The 25282-nt window shown below is 42.6% G+C and overlaps 1 protein-coding gene across 1 annotated transcript in view; it reads right to left on the reverse strand.

The window, feature by feature from the left end:
• Nucleotides 1-298: 298 nt before the first annotated feature.
• Nucleotides 299-25282, reverse strand: part of LOC148534446 (ephrin type-B receptor 1-B) — a 343730-nt gene continuing 318746 nt past the window's right edge. The window contains exon 17 of the transcript XR_015877634.1: nt 299-597. The gene's annotated coding sequence lies outside the window, so the exon portion shown is untranslated. The remainder of the gene's footprint in view (nt 598-25282) is intronic.

A 25282-nucleotide genomic window follows, 5' to 3' on the forward strand; every position in this document is an offset into this window, starting at 1 on the left:
ATATATATATATATATATATATACTGTATGTATGTATGTATGGATGTATGTATATATGTGTGTATGTGTGTGTTTTGAATCCCTGAGGTAAATGCAGTAAGGGCATTGAAACATCGGAAAAGATATCTCCATGTGCCTTCTTTTATTATTTCCAATACGTGACCTAATTTCCGCTTCCTATAGATAATGTGTGTATATATATATATATATCTATGTCAAGTGTGTGTATCAATGTTGTTTCAATCCCATGTGAAAACAAACAAGCCAGCAAAGTGTATTTTAATTGATTTTTATTGAGTGCAATTTAGATTTTTTTTTTCTTCTTTTTTAATACAACATTTTTTTTCTCTTCTTTGAAATTACTGTTACAAACTCCAACATTTTGAACACAGGTGACAAATCTGAGGAGGGGGTAATTGTACAATGCAGGAACTTACAGAAATTTACAGCTATGTAGATGTCATGGAAGCAAAGGGGGCAGGAGGGTAGAGAGCGGGCAAAGAAGACTCATCCACTTCATCTTTTCTGGGGGTGGGACGTAGCATTTTGCACCATCAGGTAACATTAACTGGCGTAATCTGCTCACTGGGCTGGACTCTGCAAGGAAAATAAATCATATAATCATAGTATTAATGGATATTGAGCAAAAGACAGAGAAGTAGGTTTGTTCTTAATCTAACGACAGAACTGATCCATAACTGTGAGGAAGATGTATAGGTACAGTAAGATCATTAGCAACAGCATCTTATATATACTGGTGAGTGTAAAATATATATAATCAGGACAATGTATGCTTGGGTTCCAATGCAGGTGTTTACAGGGCTGGTGCAAGGCTTCTCGGCACCCTAGGCAAAACTTCTGCCTTCTGCCCCCCCCCCCCCCGTTCCCTCCTCCAAGGTCGTCTCATTCACATATTCAAAACTGGAAGTGACAAAACTGCATTGCTAGCATACACTAACGGTACATACACACGGTCAGATTTGTCAGATGTGTCGGATGAACGATTGAACGATCTGAACGATTTGATGAACGATTTGACCAACGATTTGAACTACGAACAATTTTTGACTACATTAAAATGAATGGAATCGTCCAAATGTGACTGCAAACACATCAGATGTCAGATATCGTTATCTGACCATCAGGAACGCGCATCGTTCATCGTTCAAACATGTCAGATATGTCAGATTTTCCTTCAGATATGAACGATTGAACGATTTTTTTAAATCGTTATCATTCAGATCTGAAGAAAAATCTGATCGTGTGCATGCACCATAAGCAGTGGTGTTTGCGACATTTGTACATCTGAGTGAATTTGTGGTAAGAGGTCACAGATGTGAGCAGCCACAGCTTTTCCTCACGCCAAGTTCTGCTGAGCTTTATATGCAACTTTGTACGTGTGTAGAAGCAAGTCACAGCCTAGCATCTGTGGTACACTGTGAGCGGCTTTTCCCAGCATCTGTGGTACACTGTGAGCGGCTTTTCCCAGCATCTGTGGTACACTGTGAGCGGCTTTTCCCAGCATCTGTGGTACACTGTGAGCGGCTTTTCCCAGCATCTGTGGTACACTGTGAGCGGCTTTTCCCAGCATCTGTGGTACACTGTGAGCGGCTTTTCCCAGCATCTGTGATGCAACTAAGACACAAGTTTTAAAGAGAACTACAGTACGCTACTCCTCTTGTAGTATCTCAGTCATGCCGGGTGTCTTGCTACGTATGCCGTAAAGACGCTCTGTGTATGAGGACACATCTTTAAAACCACTCCATGTACTTCACGCACATTATTTACTTCTACATTAAAAATTCTTTGATGGCTTGCTGCAGTCATCTTCAGTGAAATTACTGACAGGAAGCCTGCTGTGCATAGGGAAACCTTCCCCCATGCTCACAACTTTACACAAACTTTTCCTTATACAGTACTGTACTTCTGAGAAAGTTATTAGTGATTCTGCTATATAAACCAACAAGCATTTTTGGTATTGGGAAACCCTGCGCTGCAGTAGTTGAGGTGTCACAGAATTAGGCATATATATCTACTTTATTTCTGTCACCTCCGACGGAGTTCCTAGAGGGAAGATGCAGGTGGCGACTGTGAGATGGGAGAGGGTGGACGAAATGAATCTTGGCACCATGCAAAGGGGCAATACAAATAGTGGTTGCTCATATCAACTTAATGGTTTTTAATAGGTGCTTGTAAAGGGGATGTAGTCATGCGACTGGCAGCCTCAAGGCCGCCGGTCACAATCCCGACAGCGGAATTCCGGCTAGGGATTTATGATCGGCCTCGAAATAACGACGCCTATCATAATCCCAACGCCGCAATGCTGAGGGGGGGAGATTAGGGCTAGGCACCCCTAGGGGGGAGGGTTAGGTTTAGGCACCCCCAGGGAGAGGTTAGGGTTAGGCACCCTGCCTGGAGGATTAGGTTTAGGGAGCGGTAAGGGGGGGTGTTAGGGTTAGCCACCCCCAGGGGTATGTTAGGGTCAGGCGCTAGGGAAGAGGTTAAGGTTTGGCACCACTAAGGGAGGGTTAGGGGGGCAGTAAGCGGTTAGGGTACTTACCTTCCTCTGTCGGGATCTTGATCCTGTCGGGCGTCCGCTGTCGGGCTTTGAAACGGACGCCAGCATTTCAATCCTAATCCTTATAAAGGGAGGGGTTTACTCTGAACTACAGAAAAAAAGAAAAGAGTTTCCCTCCAGCACACTGCAAAAAAACATCAGAAAGGCTTGAATACTACATGAAAATAGAAATTCAGATGTCTTTGTTGCGTATATTTGCAAATACATGGTTTCTGTAGTTCAGAGTAAACCCCTCTCTTTACAATCACCTATGAAAAACCATTAAATTGATATGAGCAACCACTATTTTGTATTGCTGTTCTGAGAGGCATGGGTGGAACCAGCATTGGGAGGGTGTACCGGTTCCTGTAGTGCTATTTGGAGGTTTCTGTATGTGCTGTTATCATTTGGCACAACAGTATGCAATTATATGATCCAGAGTGGGTGCTATTATTATGTAGCATTAGGGACGCCGGTATAGAGGAGGCTTGACGTGGCCCGGTGCTTAACCATATATTTGCAAATAATTACAACAAAAACCTCTGAATTTCTATTTTCATGTAGTATTCAAGCCTTTCTGCTGGTTTTTTTGCAGTGTGCTGGAGTGACACTTTTTTTTCTGTAGTTCATCATGCAAAGGGGACAGGGTCATAGTGATATGATATGCTAAGAATTGCATTATCACGCCCCTCCCTGTCGTGCCCATTTCTACCTTTGGGAAGTAAATGGGATGTGGGTGGGTGATCTGTTCTCCTGGGAGACTGGGGTACTCCCCAGATGTCAGGTGTCTCCTATATGTTCTTGGAAACAAGGCAAGTATAGCAATAGAATGTTCACAAAATATTTTATTTTTTCATCTACAGTAGTTCTCACAGTATACTCTGCAATACAGTAAAAACCAATCATTGGAGATGCATCCAAACAGGTAAGATTGTGGAGCTAATGGTTATTGGTTATCCTCAGTGAAACGCTTGTTACCTTTTGATACTAAAAAAAAATATCAATTGTGAAAACATATCCGGGTGCCTGCAGTAAATAGAATGTGAATGGAATGCTAATGCAACTATACACAATTATTTGAGTTGTATTCTGTTGGAAATGATAAGTGTGCAGGTGTTGATATTGTAGGGTTACATACCAGTGGATGACTTGAACTATGAACAGCCCAATTGCTTAACCAGTGGTGTTGGTTTATTAAAGTATAGTAATTACAGCCGTACTCACTGTTACATGTACACTGGTGATGGAGCAAAGCTGAGCAGGGTTCTATAAACCTCTACAACCGGTGAGTATATGCTGCTTGTGGGTATAGGTGTAGAATGCTGGAACAGCGTTATATATAACCAAGTCTCTCATACAAGCTAAGCAAGAGACATATGTCTCCCACCATGTCACTCTACACAGCACACAGTATGGACCCTACACATGCTTAGTAGTGAGCTTGGTGGCCATCTCGGGATAGGGCATGAAGCCTCCCATGAGAACAGGAAGACTGCAATCTGCGCAGTAGCGCACTCCTCTTTCAACATACACATCTCTATGATTGCACCTCTCCACTCCTCTTACCACCAATCATCACTATCATTGGCACTTACGCATACCCCACGCTAGGTGCAGGAGATGCGGCTGATAGGTAGTAATGATAACACATCCACTAAACCGGTCGATTACATGTGTACGCCCTGTAGCCACCCAGTAATGCCTATTCAGCAGTTGCAGAGAAATGATTGAGAAGCCTATAACTATGAGTCGCTTGTAACTTTATAAAGATCAGGGCCAGCTCGAGGCATGTTCGGCCAGTGCGACCGAACAGTGGCGCCACCCCATAGAAGGCGCATCCCTCCAAACCATCCCGATTTTCCACCAGCGGGCTGACGTGTTTCGCCGATGGTTGTGAGGTTGGGCACCCCCACTGCTGGCCCTGGAGTAGACGAATGGATGGCGTGCACATGCGCGCGGCATCCATTCAGTGCAGGTCGAGGGCTTGTGGCAGCTCAGCTACTGACGGAGTGCTGGGCTTCCCCCAGATTGACGTTGAATGGGAGGCGTGCCATAAGGGCACGCCTCCAAGTAGCATAATTTAGGGTCCGAGCCTATGGTAATTAGGCCACGCCTCCTTTCCAGATGCACTCAGCTTCGCCGTGCACAGGGTAAAGGGGCACTTGAGTCCCTCTCTGCACAGGGCTCTACCTCGAGCCAGCCCTGACAAAGATGCATATGCAGCCTGTAGCGCATGAGCAGTAAGCAAAAAAATCACTAGATGTGCCCGTATTCGGACTTGTATGCAACTCAAATACAACTGATCTGGTTGCACCTTGTGCAATGTCCAACTCAAAATATTGTATCTAGGCAAGAACGCTTTCTTGTATGCATTTATCTGTGCATGTCCTACAGTGAAGACAATATGCGTCTGTTGACTATAAAGTCATCTAAAACTTGATGCTGGTGGATACCGAAATTCTAGACTAGACTTATGCAAATTGTGGTTCTCCAGCTGTTGTGGAACAATAACTTTCAGCATGCCCTGCCAGGAGTCTAATAACATAAGATGCTAGGTACTGTGAGTTCCACAAAAGTCAGTAAGGCTAAAAAACTTCCAAACTCTTCCAACCTGCTAAATATATATTATTAATAGAATATTGATCTCATATATATATATATATATATATATATTCCAAGGGTGAACCGGCACTCAAGAAATAATAGAAGTATGTGCCAGGGTGCCTTCTGTAAGTGTCCAATATTCATGCAAAGAATCAGCGGCACTCCTGGACTGATGTCATGAGCAAAAAGAGATTTAATACATGCCAAATTGCCGACGTTTCAGAGCCAGACACGGCCCTTTTCTCAAGGCTGGCATAACAATATTAAATTACATTATAAACAGCAATTAATGTAATTTAATATTGTTATGCCAGCCTTGAGAAAAGGGCCGTGTCTGGCTCTGAAACGTCGGCAATTTGGCATGTATTAAATCTCTTTTTGCTCATGACATCAGTCCAGGAGTGCCGCTGATTCTTTGCATGTATATATATATATATATATTATATATACATATATATATATTGAAAAATTAGAAGGTGGAAACAAGCACCAAATAGTGTAATCATGTTTAAAAGGTTAAGGACACGCATCACACATATACAGTCAGGTCCATAAATATTGGGACATTGACAGAATTTTCATATTTTGTCCTCTATTCACCACCACAATGGCTTTGAAATTAAACAAATAAGATGTGATTTAACTGCAGACTTTCAGATTTAATTTGAGGGTAATTACTTCCAAATCAGGTGAACGGTGTAGGAATTACAACGGTTTCTATATGTGCCTCCCACTTTTTAAGGGGCCAAAAGTAATGGGACAAACTAAACAATCCTAAATCTAACTTTCACTTTTTAATACTTTGTTGCAAATCCTTTGCAGGCAATTACAGCCTGAAGTCTGGAACGCACAGACCTCACCAGACGCTGGGTTTCATCCTTGGTGATGCTCTGCCAATGTCTTCAATTCCTGCTTGTTCTAGGGGCATTTTCCCTTCAGTTTTGTCTTCATCAAGTGGATTCAGATCAGGGGATTGACTTGGCCATTGCATAACATTCCACTTTTTAGCCTTAAAAAACTCTTTGGTTGCTTTTGCAGTATGCTTCGGGTCATTGTCCATCTGCACTGTGAAGCGCCATCCAATGTGTTCTGAAGTATTTGACTGAATATGAGAATATAATATTGCCCGAAACACTTCAGAATTCATTCTGCTGCTTTTGTCAGCAGTCACATCATCAATAAATACAAGGGAACCAGTTCCATTGGCAGCCATACATGCCCACGCCATGACACTACCACCACCATGCTTCACTGATGAGGTGGTATGTTTTGGATCATGAGCAGTTCCTTTCCTTCTCTTCTCTTCCCATCACTCTGGTACAAGTTAATCTTTGTCTCATCTGTCAATAGGATGTTGTTCCAGCACTGTAATGGCTTTTTTAGATGTTGTTTGGCAAACTCTAATCTGGTCTTCCTGTTTTTGTGGCTCACCAATGGTTTGCATCTTGTGGTGAACCCTCTATATTCACTCTTGTGAAGTCTTCTCTTGATTGTTGAATTTGACACATATACATCTACCTCCTGGAGAGTGTTCTTGATTTGGCCAACTGTTGTGAAGGGGTTTTTCTTCACCAGGGAAATAATTCTTTGTCATCCACCACAGTTGTTTTCCGTGGTCTCTCGGGTCTTTTGGTGTTGCTGAGCTCTCTGATGCCTTCTTTCTTTTTAAGAATGTTCCAAACAGTTGATTTGGCCACACCTAATTTTTTGCTATCTCTCTGATGGGTTTGTTTTGATTTTTCAGCCTAATGATGGCTTGCTTCACTGATAGTGACAGCTCTTTGGATCTCATATTGAGAGTTGACAGCAACTGATTCCAAATGCAAATGTCACACCTAGAATCAACTCCAGACCTTTTACCTGCTTAATTGATAATGAAATAACGAGGGAATACCCCACACCTGTCCATGAAATAGCTTTTGAGTTGATAGTCCCATTACTTTTGGCCCCTTAAAAAGTGGGAGGCACATATTGAAACTGTTGTAATTCCTACACCGTTCACCCGATTTGGATATAATTAACCTCAAATTAAATCTGAAAGTCTGCAGTTAAAGCACATCATGTTTGTTTCATTTCAAAACCATTGTGGTGGTGAATAGAGGCCAAAATCTGAAAATTCTGTCAATGTCCCAATATTTATGGACCTGACTGTATATTAAGCGTACCATGTTGCCCTTTTCTATAGGCTTATAGTATGTGGTCTTTTTGGGATGTCACCTCTGGTTTCCCATGCAAGTCAAGGTAATTGGGATAACAGACTCTCACCGGGCCCAGTGCGTGAAGAGAGAAGAAAAAACACTGTCATGGTGTAGCAGTAAACACAGTTTTATTACACACGCATCAAAACACATAAAAACAATTACATTAAAAAAGTTTTCAGAAGGCTTATCTGATAATTGGCCACAGGTCAGTAAGCGCAGGTCACTTTATTCCTGCGCTTACTGACCTGTGGCCAATTATTAGATAAGCCTTCTGAAAACTTTTTTAATGTAATTGTTTTTATGTGTTTTGATGCATGTGTAATAAAACTGTGTTTACTGCTACACCACGAGTGTGTTTTTTCTCTCTCTCTATACGCACTGGGCCCGGTGAGAGTCTGTTATCCCAATTACCTTGACTTGCATGGGAAACCAGAGGTGACATCTTAAAAAGACCACATACTATAAGCCTATAGAAAAGGGCAACACGGTACGCTTAATAAATATGTGTGGTGCGTGTCCTTAACCTTTTAAACGTGATTACACTATTAGGCGCTTCTTTACACCTTTTTATTTTTCAAGAAACATTGAGGACCATACAACAAAGGTCACAATTGGGAAACTCCGAGCAGCCACCGTTTGAATTGGGAACATAGTGCTGGAAAGTGGAGTCGTTTATAGAGATAAACTTCTAAGACTATGGCCCTCATTCAGAGGCGGTCGTTAGTTGCAAGCGGTCGCCCTGAATTAGGACGGCCGCTTGCAGCCTGAACGGCCGCCTCCTTGTTGATCGTTAAGCTGTGGGGTACCACTCAAAGCTTAATGACCGACCAGGTTGATGGTCGCGATGGTGATCACCATCGCGACCATCGGGGCTTACGACCAGACCCTAAGGTTGGATCTGGGCACTCGCAAGCCCCAGGGAGCTTTCTGCTCTGATGGAGCAGGAAGCTCCCCACTGAAATCACTGATGATGTCAGTCCGGCCGCCCACAAAATGGTAGGCATCCGTAAAGGAACACCTCCATTTTGGGAACCACCCTCCCGGCCCGCCTACCAAACGGGGGCAGCTGTCGACAGCCGCCCCTTTGGTAGTGAGCTCCGGAGCGACAGAGTTTCTCTGTCACTCCGGGGCTTGCGCACGCGCAGTGTGGCCGCTGCATTTGCACAGGCCTAACCATCGAGTTGGTTACGAGCGCATCGGCGCTCGCAACCGACTCTGAATAAGGTCCTATATACCTTATTTGTGGATAGCGCTGTGATCAGTACCTGTATTATACTAATATATATATATATATATATATATATATATATACAGTCAGGTCCATAAATATTGGGACATTGACAGAATTTTTATATTTTGGCCTCTATTCACCACCACAATGGCTTTGAAATGAAACAAACAAGATGTGATTTAACTGCAGACTTTGAGATTTAATTTGAGGGTAATTACATCCAAATCAGGTGAACGGTGTAGGATTTACAACGGTTTCTATATGTGCCTCCCACTTTTTAAGGGGCCAAAAGTAATGGGACAAATTAAACAATCCTAAATCTAACTTTCACTTTTTAATACTTTGCTGCAAATCCTTTGCAGGCAATTACAGCCTGAAGTCTGGAACACATAGACATCACCACACGTTGGGTTTCATCCCTGGTGATGCTCTGCCAGGCCTCTACTGCAAATGTCTTCAGTTCCTGCTTGTTCTTGGGGCATTTTCCCTTCAGTTTTGTCTTCATCAAGTGAAATGCATGCTCAGTCGGATTCAGGTCAGGGGATTGACTTGGCCATTGCATAACATTCCACTTTTTAGCCTTAAAAAACTCTTTGGTTGCTTTTGCAGTATGCTTCGGGTCATTATCCATCTGCACTGTGAAGCGCCATCCAATGAGTTCTGAAGCATTTGACTGAATATGAGCATATAATATTGGCTGAAACACTTCAGAATTCATTCTGCTGCTTTTGTCAGCAGTCACATCATCAATAAAACCAGTTCCATTGGCAGCCATACATGCCCACGCCATGACACTACCACCACCATGCTTCACTGATGAGGTGGTATGTTTTGGATCATGAGCAGTTCCTTTCATTCTCCATACTCTTCTCTTACCATCACTGTGGTACAAGTTAATCTTTGTCTCATCTGTCAATAGGATGTTGTTCCAGTACTGTAATGGCTTTTTTAGATGTTGTTTGGCAAACTCTAATCTGGTCTTTCTGTTTTTGTGGCTCACCAATGGTTTACATCTTGTGATGAACCCTCTATATTCACTCTTGTGAAGTCTTCTCTTGATTGTTGACTTTGACACATATACACCTACCTCCTGGAGAGTGTTCTTGATTTGGCCAACTGTTGTGAAGGGGTTTTTCTTCACCAGGGAAATAATTCTTCTGTCATCCACCACAGTTGTTTTCCGTGGTCTTCCGGGTCTTTTGGTGTTGCTGAGCTCTTCGGTGCATTCTTTCTTTTTAAGAATGTTCCAAACAGTTGATTTGGCCACACCTAATGTTTTTGCTATCTCTCTGATGGGTTTGTTTTGATTTTTCAGCCTAATGATGGCTTGCTTCACTGATAGTGACAGCTCTTTGGATCTCATATTGAGAGTCGACAGTAACTGATTCCAAATGCAAATGTCACACCTAGAATCAACTCCAGACCTTTTACCTGCTTAATTGATAATGAAATAACGAGGGAATAGCCCACACCTGTCCATGAAATAGCTTTTGAGTTGATAGTCCCATTACTTTTGGCCCCTTAAAAAGTGGGAGGCACATATAGAAACCGTTGTAATTCCTACACCGTTCACCTGATTTGGATGTAATTACCCTCAAATTAAATCTAAAAGTCTGCAGTTAAAGCACATCTTGTTTGTTTCATTTCAAAGCCATTGTGGTGGTGAATTGAGGCCAAAATATGAAAATTCTGTCAATGTCCCAATATTTATGGGCCTGACTGTATATATACTGTATATATAAAACAATCAGGAATTTCTGCATATTTGTCTTTCTTTACTTATCTTCTAAACTTTCTCGCCATGATTTCCAGGTGTGTCTCTTTCCGCTGAGCTATATTTAACACTGCGACAGACACAGACCTTGTTGTATACCCAGGTTGTTATTATGTTAATTGCTGTGAAATGAGTTTATATTTATATATCTATGCAATCATATAAACGCACATGAGGCGAGGAGAGAGAAGGGAGGTAGGATGAGGTTGTCTTGCATGTGTACTGTGACAAATCCTGAATAACGCTCCACATTACTAGCAGAGTGGCAGACAGGAAACGTAGCAGTTACATTGTGTCATCCAGTGCTCAGCTACACATTCTGATCTAAAAGAAAAAAAATCTACTGTGTCCTAAAGTAGAACAAGAGAAGGAGAGAAGTAAGGCATTCTACTTTTCCTGCAGCTTTTCAGTGAGAAAAGAACATAAATACTAATCATTTCGCGTTTACGAAGAGAGTGTGGTCTCGTTAGAAGGGGGGAGTGTGACACAACACAACGGGGACCACTGGACCCCTTCCTCTCATGCAACTGAATGGATAGCTCCCAACTTTCCCAGAATCGAGACAAAAGTCCTAGTACTTGTGATTAGATAGACAGTCCTCCCTAAATCAGAATGGTTGGGAGGGGTAGAATAAGCACATATTTACATTACTATTATGACTGATCTGCTTATGGGGAATCGGTATGATTAATGCATCCGGCGGTTGGAATCCCGACAGCGGCATCCCGGCAGCAGTTGAAATCCCAAACGTCCTCAGGTAAGTATTAGCTAACCTAATTCCCTCCCCTAACCCTCCCTTAGGGGTGCCTAACACTAACCTCACCCCCAGTACCTAACTGTAATCCCCCTCTAAGTGCCTAAACCTAACCCCCCCTTCCCTGCTGCCTAACCCTAACCTCCCCACGGGGGTGCCTAACCCTAACCCCCCTTCCCCTAGCCTAAACCTATCCTCCCAGGGGGGGGTGCCTAACCCTAAGTCCCCCCTGGGAACCCTAAACCTACATGGGGCTATCCGCGCCCGGCGTCCTTTCGATTGGGATGCCGGGCATCGGGCTCCAGACGTATTTCTAATGACAGGCGTTGGCATATCGACGCCTGTCTTTAGACCCTTGCTGGGATATGACAGTCAGGAAGCCAGCTGTCGGGATTACGTCCGCCGGCTTCCCAACTGCATACCGCTTATGTACCTGATAATTTAGCCTTCATCACATCAATCAAATTTGAAAAGTTAGTAGTTTGCCATTTAACACTCCTCTCAGTGCCCTGATCAGTACAAATATATTTTGGCAAGCAGATAAGACTACGGTCAGTTTTTACTTTGATTTAACAATGTTGTTGTACTTTGCACAACAGTTAATACTTAGCACAGAAAAAAAAACAAGAAGTATAATTAGTTTAAATTTCCTTTATACAAGTAGGTGTCATTATTGGGGACCTTATACAACCTTGTCACTCATATACCCTACCGCCAGGTAGCTTCCATGGAGGCCATTATTTATCTGCAGCATTGTGGTTTCAAGAACCTATGGGATTGTAGTAATGGTGAGATAGAGTTGTACTCTTAATCATACCCAGCCAGAGAAGTTAACCTTTATTCACACATGATAACAGTCACACCTTACTCATGGCAGCAGCTCTCATTTACTCCTGACAACTGAACATTTGCTACAGTATTCTTTTTCTGTAAGTATAGCTTCCCATTATTAGACTGCAGTCAGAACAAGCTCATTAATTGCCGCAAGGATGTGCAGATAACTGAGTTTGTATGGAATGAACCACTGCACCCCGGCATGCATACAATGTGAAACAGACGGAGGAGGGAAACCCTAATTAACTCCGACCTCTGCCTGGAGAATCAGTAGGAATTACAGGGATAGGATATAGAAACGGCTGCAAAGAGGAAGCTATTTAGAGCAAATGAAGAAGATGTTAGTCTTCATGAATGTGACACATCAAACATACAGGACAAATAAGGATCCACATGTAATACATTCACATAAACTGCGCCATGGATGGATATGATGAGTGTATGAACAGACAATCCTTTTAACGTTGCTGTGTTTGATTTCATATCTTCAGTAGCAGGTTCATATATGATGCAATAGGCTCTATATTAAGAATACCAATTAGAGGAAATAGAGAGAGACTGTAGCAGCGGATACATTATAAATTACAGGAGGTTTTTTTTTTTAGAGTGTAATAATTATATTTCTGTTAATTAAGTTAATAACAAGATATTACTGTAAAGAGAAAATATTTTTTTCTAACAGGCAGACATTTGGGGCCTGATTCAGAGGCGGATGTAGCAGCAGCCGCTCTTTTGCATGTTGCCGTAGTCACGCCTGCAATTTTATGCACGTCCAGTGTCGTCCCTTCCCCTGGTGTACACGCCTGCGTCTGACTGTGCAATCTGACACGCCCACTTTCCGCATCTATACACGCTGTAATACCATTAGTGCGTCTTTAGCCGCAACCAACGATCAAGCCATTGAAACATGCACCAACCCTATGGCAGGAGCAGTTTCTCCACCTGACAATGGCCTACACAAAGTACGCAGTCACATTCACTGACACACCCACGAGACATTAATGGCCACCCTCCAGTCTCGGCTCTGGATCATTATGAACTGTTCACAACATTTCTGATGCCGTGTGTATCAATCACAACTGTGCCTTTGTGCATACACACCATGGGATGTATGTGCTGTCAATGCCCCCTCTACGTTAAGTAGCCATACATGCAAATGTAATATTGATGGACAAGGGGGAATTGGCAGGGTCAGACAAGCCCAAAAGGTGTACAGAGGAAATTACCAGTGGGCCGCACTGCCTGATGGCCCCACCCCCTCCTCTAAGGGCCAGTAACTTGGTCGAGCAGGATCATGGGTGCTTGGTGTGTTTCTATGGAAACTACACCAAGATTAGCTCTCTAGTCAAAGTGGGTGGTTCTGACACACCCCTTCCCCCTCCTTTATAAAGGTGCCCTGTTCTTTCTAAGTCAACTCTAATGGTTGGCTAAGTCCCTCTTTGATGGCTAGCCACACCCCTTATAGTGGCTGGCCACACCCCTTAAGCTTGGGTTTCTACCACTAGATTACCTGGTGGTCCCTTCATGCCTCAGTCTCAGTCCGACACTGGGCATCAGTAAACTGCGTGTTGAAAGAAGGCCTGTTTTAGAATGAGAGGAATGCTGTACTGAGAAGCTAAAAATGGCCATACACCTGCACGACCAGCATACGTACCGATTCAGTATCCGACTCCCCGGAGCCCCCTGGCAGTACCGGCAGCATGTTTGTTGTTTTTCTTAGCACAGGATCTGTCGTATGATCGATCCTGTGCCTCACGCGCTCATTAGGGAAACAGTCATTGAAATGACTTGAATTGCCACACGATGGATCGCATGAACAAAACGAACGGGACGATCTGCACACGATACGATGGAACATATGGGCTGCACATCTGATCATAAGATCCGATTATAGGAGCTGCAGAAGCGCGCATCGGATCTTACTAAAAACTTACACGATTTTCACAAGATCCATCATATGACTTGGGCAATCGGCCCGAAATCATGCAGGTGTATGGCCAGCATTACACTTCTGGGGAACATCATACCAAAGGTAAGTAAACAGAACTGTGTATTTTATTACACATTAGTGAACTTGCCCAAAATAATTGGTCCACTATTCCACTTCACTATTAGAGTAGTCGTTAACTCCTTGAACTTTTCTTTCCTGGTGCATATCTTTCATCAATTATTATTATTATTATTATTATTATTATTATTATTATTTATGTCACCACAAAAATCTGTGGTGCTGTACACTGGGAAGGTGGAGCATATTAGCAAGAACAACAGGTATAAATACAAAGCATATTACTGTATGTAAGATGTTACAAATCTAATATATAAAAATGAAAATTTGTCCTTCTGTCATTCTGTCTTTCTATACAAATCCACAGTTTACAAGCCAAGATCATGAAATTTTACATACGAGCGTATTAAAACACGGCAGAGGCAACTAAAAAAATTTGAAATCGAAATTAATTACTGTTAAGTTTTAAATAATTAAAAAACACAATTTTTCATAGCATTCGCCCTCTACAGGTCAGGTACGGAATTATAAAAGGATTTAGGGCCTGATTCAGAGCCGGACGCTATTTGCGCTCACTCGTCCAGAAAAAGGGGCTGGCTATTTAAATTAACCGTTCGCTCTTTGCGGTCTGTTGACACCTCTATGTCTGAACGAGTGAACAAAACATGCGAACATAATTTTGAAAAAAACACCCCCTGGCCGCTCGCATCATACGTAATCTCCGCTATTTATTAGATTAATCGAGTACATCGGACGGCGTATGAACTGCTCGCTATTGTGGTTGGTTTTTCCTACCACAATCATGCGAGCAGTTCTAACTATAAAACAACCAAGTGACATGGTCGATGACGCAGCTTTAGCAGATTTGGATACCATTCTTCTTCGGCCATCATTTTTGTTTCATTTCATAATTTGATTTTATAACATGCATTTTGCTACATACTAAGGAATTATGGAATTTTATTCTGTAGCATATAATCTAAGTCGCTGAACATCATTTACTATGGCTCTTGAATGGAGTTTACAGTAACTTTTAAATGCTGTATGAATTTATTAGGGATGAGCAGGTTCGGTTCTCAGAAAACCGAACCCACCCGAATTTCGGGGATCCGGGGCGATCCGAGCCAAGCCGTCTGTCACAGCTCTCAGCCAATCAGCGTTAAGCCCATTTAATACGCACGCAGGAAGCAAAAGAAGATGGCACGCCATCCCTCGCTGCCTGACACCGCCGGCACCCCCCGCTGCCGACACCACCGCTGCCGACACTGCCGGCACCCCTGCAATGCTGCCCCACATACTCAGGACACCCTTAGTGACCCCCACACTGCCGACACTGCCGGCACTCCCACACTGAGGACACCACCAGCACCCCTGCACTGCCGACACTCTCAGCACACATGCACTGAGGACACCACTGGCACCCCCGCTCTGCCGACACTGCCAGCACCCTGCATTGAGAACACCCTTGCACTGCCAACACAGTCAGCAAACCTGCACTGAGGACACCGCTGGCATCCCCGCACTGCGACATCGCCGGCACCCTGCATTGAGAACACCCCTGCACTGCCAACACAGTCAGCAAACCTGCACTGAGGAACCACTATTGATATTAAGCCAGGCTTATTATGAGTCTAAATATGGTAAACATTGATATCTGCATCCATGAGGAGAGATCCATCTGATTTACAGTCAGGCCCATAAAGATGGCAACTATACTGGGATGCAAAAACGCAGCTCTGCAGCACAAATTTTTATTTATACTTGCTCATGCATCAGCTTACACAGCTAGATGGTGTCAACAGTGGTGACCAAACTTTTTGGTCTACCTTCTTGGTTGCTAGACCGTACTATGGAACGCACAGAGGCTACTTCCGATTCATTCCGTTGTCAGCCCCTAAAGGGTAAAACTGATTGGATGAATCTTATATACCGTGGAGACCCAGCTAGTAAGATATATAACAAAAAAAGTGTTGTAAAGAACATGGCAATTTGTGACACAAGGAACCAAAGATGGATGAGTTGGGAGAAAACAAGAGGGGCCACGCTCATGAAAGCTTACACTCTAATGCGAAGGGCGAGGCTGAGATAAGAGACTGTGACAGGGAAAATTAATGTGAGAAGAGGGGGGCTTGGACAGCAAGGTTGGAGTTAGGTGGGAGACATGTAAGCTTTAAACTGGGACTGGTATTGGGGCTAGTGGATTGTCTGATTGGATGTGGAAGTTTATTTCATAGGTAGGAAACAACACAACAAAACATCTTGAAGGTGTGAGTGTGACATGGGCATTGGCATCTAGCTGAGGCAATGGTCATAGACAAAGTAGTTGGGGATGGAGGTAAATTAGAGGTCTTTGTTAGTGAGGGAGAAGAGTTAAAAATGGACTATATAGAGAATGGGGAACCAGTATAGAGCTGGAAGGCATATGTAAGTGGGGAGATAATGAGAGAATTGAATTATTTGGCTGGGTAACTATCAGATACAAACAAACAAAAATGGCAGCTGCTCAATCAATCTAGCAGTACTAATCAGGTGCATGAAAGGGAGGGGTCATACTAAGTAGAGAAAGGTGGGGGATTTAACCCCCTATTGTACCTCAGCACACTGAATAATACCTGCAACAATATATGAAGACTATATGGTCATAGAAATTCAGAGATATTAGTTGCATGCATTTGCAAATACATGGGAGGCTGCTGGGCCACGTCACGGCTTCTCTGTTACCAGCAGTCCCTAACACTAAGGGGTTCACGTCTGGGGCGCAGTGCACCCCAAAAAAACGTCCAGCCCAGGACCCCCCCAGGGCATCACACGAAAATGGAAAAAGAGTGACAGTGCAGTGTAAAGTATAGCTGTGTGTGAGTAATCATTAAGTGTGGAATGAGAATAACTATCAGATACACCAACATCTTCAAACCACTTAGTCCTGAGAGAATGGGCCATGAAAATCTGAAGACAATGAGTTGGAGACGGTACAGTCATGAGGTACTAAGCCAAAGCCGACAAACAGGCAAACAAAACAAGTCTCTTTGATGCACCAGTAGAGTAACAAAATTCCAACTTTGCTTGTGCTGCTTATACACATGAGGTCTATTAGCCATGATTGACGTGACCTTAAGCAAAGAGAGACAGGGTCAAGAGAAGTTATTTTTGAGGCATACAAGAGCCTGTTTAAAGGATGAGGGCATGACACCAGTGGAGAGAGACTAGAGGGAAGCTAGGTGCAGGGAGGCATTGAGAGAGGTGTCTGGTAGGAGATTTCATGACTGACTGTGTCAATTGTGGTGGCAAAGTGGGTGTCAAAATCAAAAAGGGTTGTAAGAGAGAAGGGGAAAGTAGAGGAAGGTAAGCAAGAGAAGGAATTCAAGGTGGTAATGGAATGGAAACTTGGTGGCAATAAGAGTCTTAAAAGAGGTTTGATTCATTAGCGACAGAGCTAAAATATTACATAATTTTTTCAGCGCCCAACAGTTCAGGAGCACTTCTGCTTGGAGGGCCATGGCTGGGGTTTATAGTGCTGAGGTTGTGAGTGGTGGCCCAGGACACCGGCTGCGATGAGGTGATTACATATGGAGAGTGGATATTACAGCAGTGCAGCAACAAGTTAGATTCCAATCAGGTCTCTATCTATGTGGAGTTTGTATGTCCTCCAGCTGCATTGATTACCTCCCACACTAGAAAAACATATTGACAGGTTAACTGGTTTCTGTTAGTGGTAGGCAGAGCCGTAGCTAGACTTTTTGGTGCCCCCACCACCATTTTTTACATAGTGACATTAGAAAAAGGGCCATGGCCTCATGGGGAAGGACCAGGGAAGAGATAGGGGAGGCCAGGAGATGCTGGGGATAAAAGAAAAGGAAGCTACAAGTGAGAATGATAATAAACATGAAAATTGACAGGCCCAGACAGATGCCAATGTTTAAATATTCTCTGTAAAGCCCTGTGTAATATGATGGCACTTTACAACTATAAAATAATCATAATTAATCCTAACTCGCTGCTACATGCTCCTTCCTCCCTGTCTTCCCCATCTGTGTCACGCCTGTGTGTCTGCCACTCCCCTTTAGAATGTAAGCTCTTGCAAGCAGGGCCCTCTACCCTCTTGTGCTTCTCCGTACTTTATTTTCATGTACTTTTTACACCCCAGTAGGGCAACTAACACTTGGTTGCTTATACTCTGTTGCTTTTTTGGGTGTAATGGTCGCCATTGTAGCAATGTATATAATCCATATCCTTGTCCTGCATTGTATTGTATTGTACTGTAAGTCACTTATTTTTTTATGTACTTAAGGCACTGCGGAACACTTGTGGCGCCATATGAATAAACAATAATTATTATTACTAATAGTAAACCTATATATACCTACTGTATTATATGTTTTGAAATTATACATTTCAAAGAAGGGAATTCAATTAGCTGTGTGATATACCCCGCAGCTGATTTATCCCTCCGCACCGGGAATGGTTATTCAATTAATAAGCCTTTTCCCAGTGCGGTAAACACTGGGTCAACACACACTAACCCATTGATTCCACTTAAAATATTTAATCAATTAGTTTCCCTGTGTGTTAGAATGCAGAAATCCTGCCTCTGACAATTAGCGTGTGCGGGGTTCCCACAACTCAGTGCGATTATCTGCGGGATAAACTCCACAACTAATTGAATTCCCCCCATAGTGTTTGTGTAAATTAACAAATTCAAGGAGGGCTAATTCTCAGTTTTTGCCCTAGTCAATGGACTTGATGCTATGCAATAGAGGCTTTAGATATCTTTACTGTAGAATGATGTTAAATTGCCATAGAATAAGTATGCAGCACCACGTTCTCCTCTGATGCATCACTGGTGAATAGATTGAGGTGACACGTCTGAATTGCTACTCTCTATAACTAAAAGGCAGGAGAAATACATAAGGTGGATAGAAAGTATTAAAGGTGATTTTTCCTAAAAGACATTTACTGTATGCACCTACAGTTATCAAAAAATTACCATGATCTATGTTTCATGCCAAGTCGAATAGGTAATTACTAGGGTGTGTTAGGGCTCTACTTATTTATTCATAGGCAGTAAGTTCTCAAAGGATTTAGTACCCCAGCATATATACAGATATCCACCCCCGGCTTATCGTTGTCACCGGTCCAAGCCTTCAACGGGGGCCTCCTGCGCTGTGATGGAGGAGCCTATTTATCATAGACAGGGTGGTACAGTTCTCTAATTGCTAACGCCAACACAAAATGCTGTTAGCAGGAGGTGCCTGTAGGGAAAAATTTGTTACTCTTAAAAATGTTTCCGTTTTGTTTCCTTATTAATTTTTTTACTTTTATTTTTTTATTTTTTAAATAAACAATATTATATTTTATTTATTGGATTTAACCATGATAGAAAATCTTCATTTCAGAAGGGTCTTCCTAAATAGATTTTTGAAAATTTACCCCATAGAACACATGAATGATATTGGGCCCAGTTAATCTTTATTATCATCACTCACTCCAATTTGCCTATGGCCAACAAAATGGCTTTAATTGGTACTCTAAATGTAAGCAGGGTTATTACAGGTCTGTGTATATAATGGGATTAATAGGGTGGGGGGAGGGGGATCTGGAAGTGCAGAAGTGTTTATCATACAAGTATTATACAGTATATAACACAACAGGGGACACTGGAGAGATACACTCCATTGAAAGGGGCTTTGTGAAGAATGGTTGAGAAATTACATGAACTGTTATTAGAAGAAATAATTTTTCACTACAAACACAATCATTGAATAGGATATAACTATGTAATTCCGCATACATTAAGAGCCTGGCTCATCATCTGCAATAAAGCGCTGGATGATTACTCCTTCAGGAATGCTCATTCTATGTCTTTATAGCCTCAGTGCAAAAACCAGTGATGAGTGGCGATTATGCTGCTTGCTGAACTGTGCCCACTATTAACGTTGCTGAAGTACAATTAAATATTATTTAATGAAAACATTCCGCCATACTGCCAAATTGTCAGAAAAACTGCAGAATACTCTTTCGGTATTACCAAGCACTATAGCATTTTATGCAATGTAAACTGATCATTACCTATTACAGATATATATGGGGCTGCTGCAACCGCTATAGCATCTTTTGGCGTAGTCTGTGACTTTATGCTAATGCTGCTATCAGCCCTTCTCCTGATGTGCAAGCGTGAGTCTGACTGGGCAAAGTCTGAGATGCCTGCTTGGTGCATTTTTAGACACTACCATCAGATGCACCATCAAAACTTGCACCAGCCCCATGCTAGGTGCAGATTCTCCATCAGAGTATGGTCTCCATTGTAAGCGATTTAGTGTCTGAGGGCTAGATTCAGAGATTTATACTAATTCAATTGCAGCTGCAATTTTGCACAGAACGCAGCTGCGAAAAATATACTAATGTTTCCAAAGTTTACCCGAGCATAAGGATGCCCACTGCTGCCTTCTCATATCTGTCCGACGACGTACAACAGCGTAAACATCGGTACTATCTATGCACATAGCAGGGGCGTTTCTAGAGAGGAGGGGGCCCGTGTGCAGTCTCCGTCACGGGCCCCCTCCTTTCAGCCTGGTCGGCTGAGCGTGGACACCTACGCATTTTTGCCCCTGTATTTTAAGAACCAGGACAGGCTGTACATAGCCCGGGGTTTATTATGTTTCTGGGGGAGGGGGCACATAATTTTTTTTTTTTAATGTTAATGTAACTTCATTTTTTTTCACACAGAAGCCTTCATGGATCTCACTGATCTGTGAAAGCTTTTGTATAACTCACACCTTTTAATGCTAGTCGTATTACAAGGTGAGAGTGTACAGTACATAGGAAATACTCTGACACATTTACATACTGTAGTGTAGTAGCCTCGAACTCAAAAGTTTGCAGGCTATTACATTTGCGAGTCTTGACACCAGCTCATATCTTCAAAAAACACGAGAAGGTGCGAGCTGGTCATTGCATGAACACTCGCACCCTATTATATTTGGTCCCATTTTCCTCAGTCATAACTGCGTCTCTCGCCCTGATTCAGATATGTACGCATTGTCAATATTTATGCAGTTGAACGAATATCCACCCACTGAGCATGTGTCTAAGCCGCAATGTGCACACGCGATGAAATGTGACTACGGTTATAGTGAGGATTTATTTGCAGGTGAATGACGGAAGCCGTTTTGTGGGGAGTAACAGGGATTGGCAGTGGGTTCTTGTGGGGTGTTCCTGCTATGCAGTGGTTCAAGCAAGGACAACTGGTCAACCCGCGACAGGGTCATGGGCGTCCAAGGCCAATTGATGCGTGTGGGGAGCGAAGGCTAGTCCATCTAGTCTGGTCCCACAGAAGAGTTACTCTAGCACAAAGTGCATAAAAAGTTAATGCTGGCAATTATAGAAAGGTGTCAGAAGACACAGTAAATGGCAGCTTGTTGCGTATGGGGCTGCGCAGCCGCAGATCATCAGACTACCCATACTAACCCCTATGTACTGCTGAAAGCACCTACAATGGGCACATGAGCATCAGAACTGGACCATGGAGCTATGGGAGAAGGTGGCCTGGTTTTACATCATGTAGACAGCTTGTGCATCATTTACCTGGGGAAGAGATGGCACCAGAATTCACTTTGAGAAGAAGGCAAGCCGGCAGAGGCAGTGTGATGCTCTGGGCAATGTTCTACTGGGAAACCTTGTTCCTGGGATACATGTGGATGACACGTACCATGGTACCACCTACCTCAACATTGTTGCAGCCCAAGTACTACCCTTAATGGCAATAGTATTCCCTGATGGCAGTGGCCTCATTCAGCAGGATAATGCACTCGCCACAGTGCAAACATTGTTTAGGAATGGTTTGAGAAACGTGACAAACAGTTCAAGGTGTTGACTTTGCCTCCACATTCCCCAGATCTCAATCTGGTTGACCATCTGTACTATGTGCTGGAAAACAAGTCAAATAATTGGAGGCTCCGCCTGACAACTTAGAGGACTTAAAGGATCGACTGCTAACATCTTGGTGCCAGATACCACAGGACACCTTCAGAGGTATTGTGGAGTCCATGTCTCAACAGGTCAGAGCTGTTTTGGCAGCACCAAGGGGACCTACTGTACCCCATATTAGGCAGATGGTTATAATGTTATAGTTGACCGGTGTCAAGTAGTTTTTACTTTATTACATGTCCACATAACTTGCTCCCGTTTCTCGTCCCCCTGGGGGCATGCCCATGGTTATGGTGTCCTGGATACAAATTTCTTAATGCAGTACTGACCCCTACCACCTTACTTGCACCACTGTATATATTGTATATAAACATACATATGAGCATACATGCCTACTTTGAGATGCTTCTCATCATTAGGTGCCCAAGCACAGGGAGAATATACAAACTCCACACAGTTAGTCCATAGTGGGAATCAAAGCCAAGGCCTCAGTGCTGTGAGGCAGTAATACTAACCATTACACCATCCGTGCTACAGTACATCATAACCCCCCTCCCCCATTTTACTAGGATGCGGGTGGTAAGTGAAAGGGTGATCCACTCTTCTGGGGGTCTGTTGGACTTCCCAAAAATTGGAGTTCCTCAGATGGTCCATGAGAGTAGGCAAGTATGTATATGATAGATATAATTTTGTGTCTACTTATTAGCGCAACATATGGTTAATGATTGGATAAGCAGTAGTATACATTTCAGATTTTTTAGACTACCTCACCAACAAGTTTGGCTTTTAATTGTCTTAATTGATAATTCACTGTGTTTTATTACTGCATATTTTTTATATATTTTACCTTTTTTCTGATAAATATATATAAAGACAGTTATGCTTTATTTAATATGGTCATTCTAATATCTTACTATCTTTATACCTGTGCATGCCATTGTATATCATTATTGCTATTATTATTATTTTTACATACACTTTATATTGTTTCCCAATCTTGCACCTTATACTCTAGTTTTATTAGACAAATACCAATTAAACATCTGAAATATATACAACTGCTTATCCAGTCATTAACCATATGTTGCGCTAATAAGTAGACACACAATTATATATTTAGTATTATTTTTTTATTAACAGTTTCTTATATAGCGCAGCATATTCCGTTGCGCTCTACAATTGTAGACATTAATAGAACAAAACTGGGTAGTAACAGACAGATATATAGGTAGGAAGGCCCTGCTCGCAAGCTTACAATCTATAGGGAAATAGGCATTGCTACACAAGGAATAGGTGCTACATATTGCATTTTGGTCCAACCAGAATGCACAGTTTCTTGGTGGGCTGCATGATCCAGTCACACCGGAATGTCGGCCAAATGTCATGAGGATGTGAGAGAAAGACAATGTGTGAGGTTGTGTGTGGACTGTGAGAGGGGATGTAATAAGACATGGAAGCTATGAAGGTTATGTGGTCAGTTCTGGAATCTGATAAGCTTGCCTGAAGAGGTGAGTTTTCAGGGAACGCTTGAAGGATTGGAGACTAAAGGAAAGTCTTATTGTGCGTGGTAAGGCATTCCATATTATATATATCACATATACTATTTCTGGTGATATCAGGGAACTCTCCAGTGTCTATAGCTGCAACATAAGCTCAATTAACCTCTCCATCCTATTCCTAAGTAGCACACTACACCACCAAACATCTAAAGTATGTATATGAGATACATAGAAAATAGTGAAGTATGAGACAGATGTAAGATCTTACTTACAGATTTGTCCTCTTACACTTGTTGAAGTCACACCAAATATCCCCTCTCAGTGCAACAACGTCTTTTTCACTCATAATGTGCATGTTATTCGTATAAATAAAACATCTGGAAGCAACAAAATTACATAGCTAGATTGCACTGGTCAATTTGGTGTGCGACATTTGTCTCTGTGTGACTGAGTCTGATTCTGTGTCAGAAGGGCTATGATGCAGCGGCCGCAGGTTTTTCTCACGCCGAGTTCAGTTGTATTTCATCTGCGACTTTGTACATGTTTAAAACAGTTGGGGTACGGAATCCCGGCACTCGGGATCTCGGCGGTCAGAATCCCTACGCCGGCATCCTGACAGGGTTAGGATACCAACACCTGTCGGTAAGTATCCTCACCCTACCCTTAACCCTTCCTCCCTGCACCCTAAACCTAACTCCCCCCACAGAATAAACCTACTCCTCCCCCCTAGTGCCTAACCCTAACCCTCCCGTTACGCTCCCTAAACCTAGCCCTCCCCTCCTAGTGTCTAGCCCTCCCCCCAGTGGCTATCCCTAACCCTCCCTCTAGTGCCTAACCCTAACCCCTAAAGCTAACCCTCCCACTAACCCCACTACTTACCGTCAAGATACTGGCACCGGCTTTGTGAGCGCCTGCATCCCGGCTGTAGGGATATCAACTACATCCCATTTTAAGCTAATTCCTGTGCGTTAAAGTCTCAGCCCAACTTCTCTAGTACACTGTGCAGTCTGTGAGTGGTGTTTTGCTGCACCTGCAATGTGAATAATATGTAACATTTAAAGACAGTTACGGTACACTACACCTCTCGGAGCGGCTCAGTCACACCATATAGCTGTTAGGTGTATGAAGACACATCTGTACCTACATTTTACTAGTGTGTGCTAGGAGATTCTGTGTGGGGGTCAAGGTAGAAACCATTGTGGTGCAAATTGTGTCATCACCCCTCCACCTACAGTACTTCACTGGAGAAGTGAGTGGGATATGGGAGGGCTGTTAGTCTCCCAGGAACTGGGGATAATGCTCCGAAATTTGGAAGACTCATGGAAATTCAAGGAAAATAGACAAGTATATATGAGATAGATAGATAGATAGATAGATAGATAGATAGATAGATAGATAAATAGATAGATAAATAGAGTAGATAGGATCTGATGCACAGTAGAACCAAACAGTAGTACAGTATGTTGAACAAAAAAACACAGTGTTTCTGTTACAAACCATATTGTTGCACAGTTAAATGGTATCTTGACCTTCAACTTAGCAAAGCCTTTAACACAACATTTGGTTCACAAAAGACATTTTTAGCTATTTTTAATAACTATTCACCTTAAAAAAAAGAGACATGCGGAGTCCTTATATATCTAATTTGCTAAGCAATAAAAGATTAATCTCCTCCTAAATTAGTTTCCCCTTTATTATGAATTAAGTGCAGCTCTCTTCCAAAGCTCATCATTTCTCGAGCTAAGGATTTATCTCCACAAGATTATCTTTCCGGGAGTGAGAGAAAGATTTACACCGCGTTCCATATTTCCAAGGCAATTACTTTTGAAAAACACTTCCACGTAGATAATAATATGTATACATGTCTTGTGGAATTTAATCAGTTTACTGGTTACTA

The sequence above is a fragment of the Taudactylus pleione genome, unplaced genomic scaffold (assembly GCF_031769625.1).
Source record: "Taudactylus pleione unplaced genomic scaffold, aTauple2 ptg000066l, whole genome shotgun sequence".
Taxonomy (NCBI): Eukaryota; Metazoa; Chordata; class Amphibia; order Anura; family Myobatrachidae; genus Taudactylus; species Taudactylus pleione.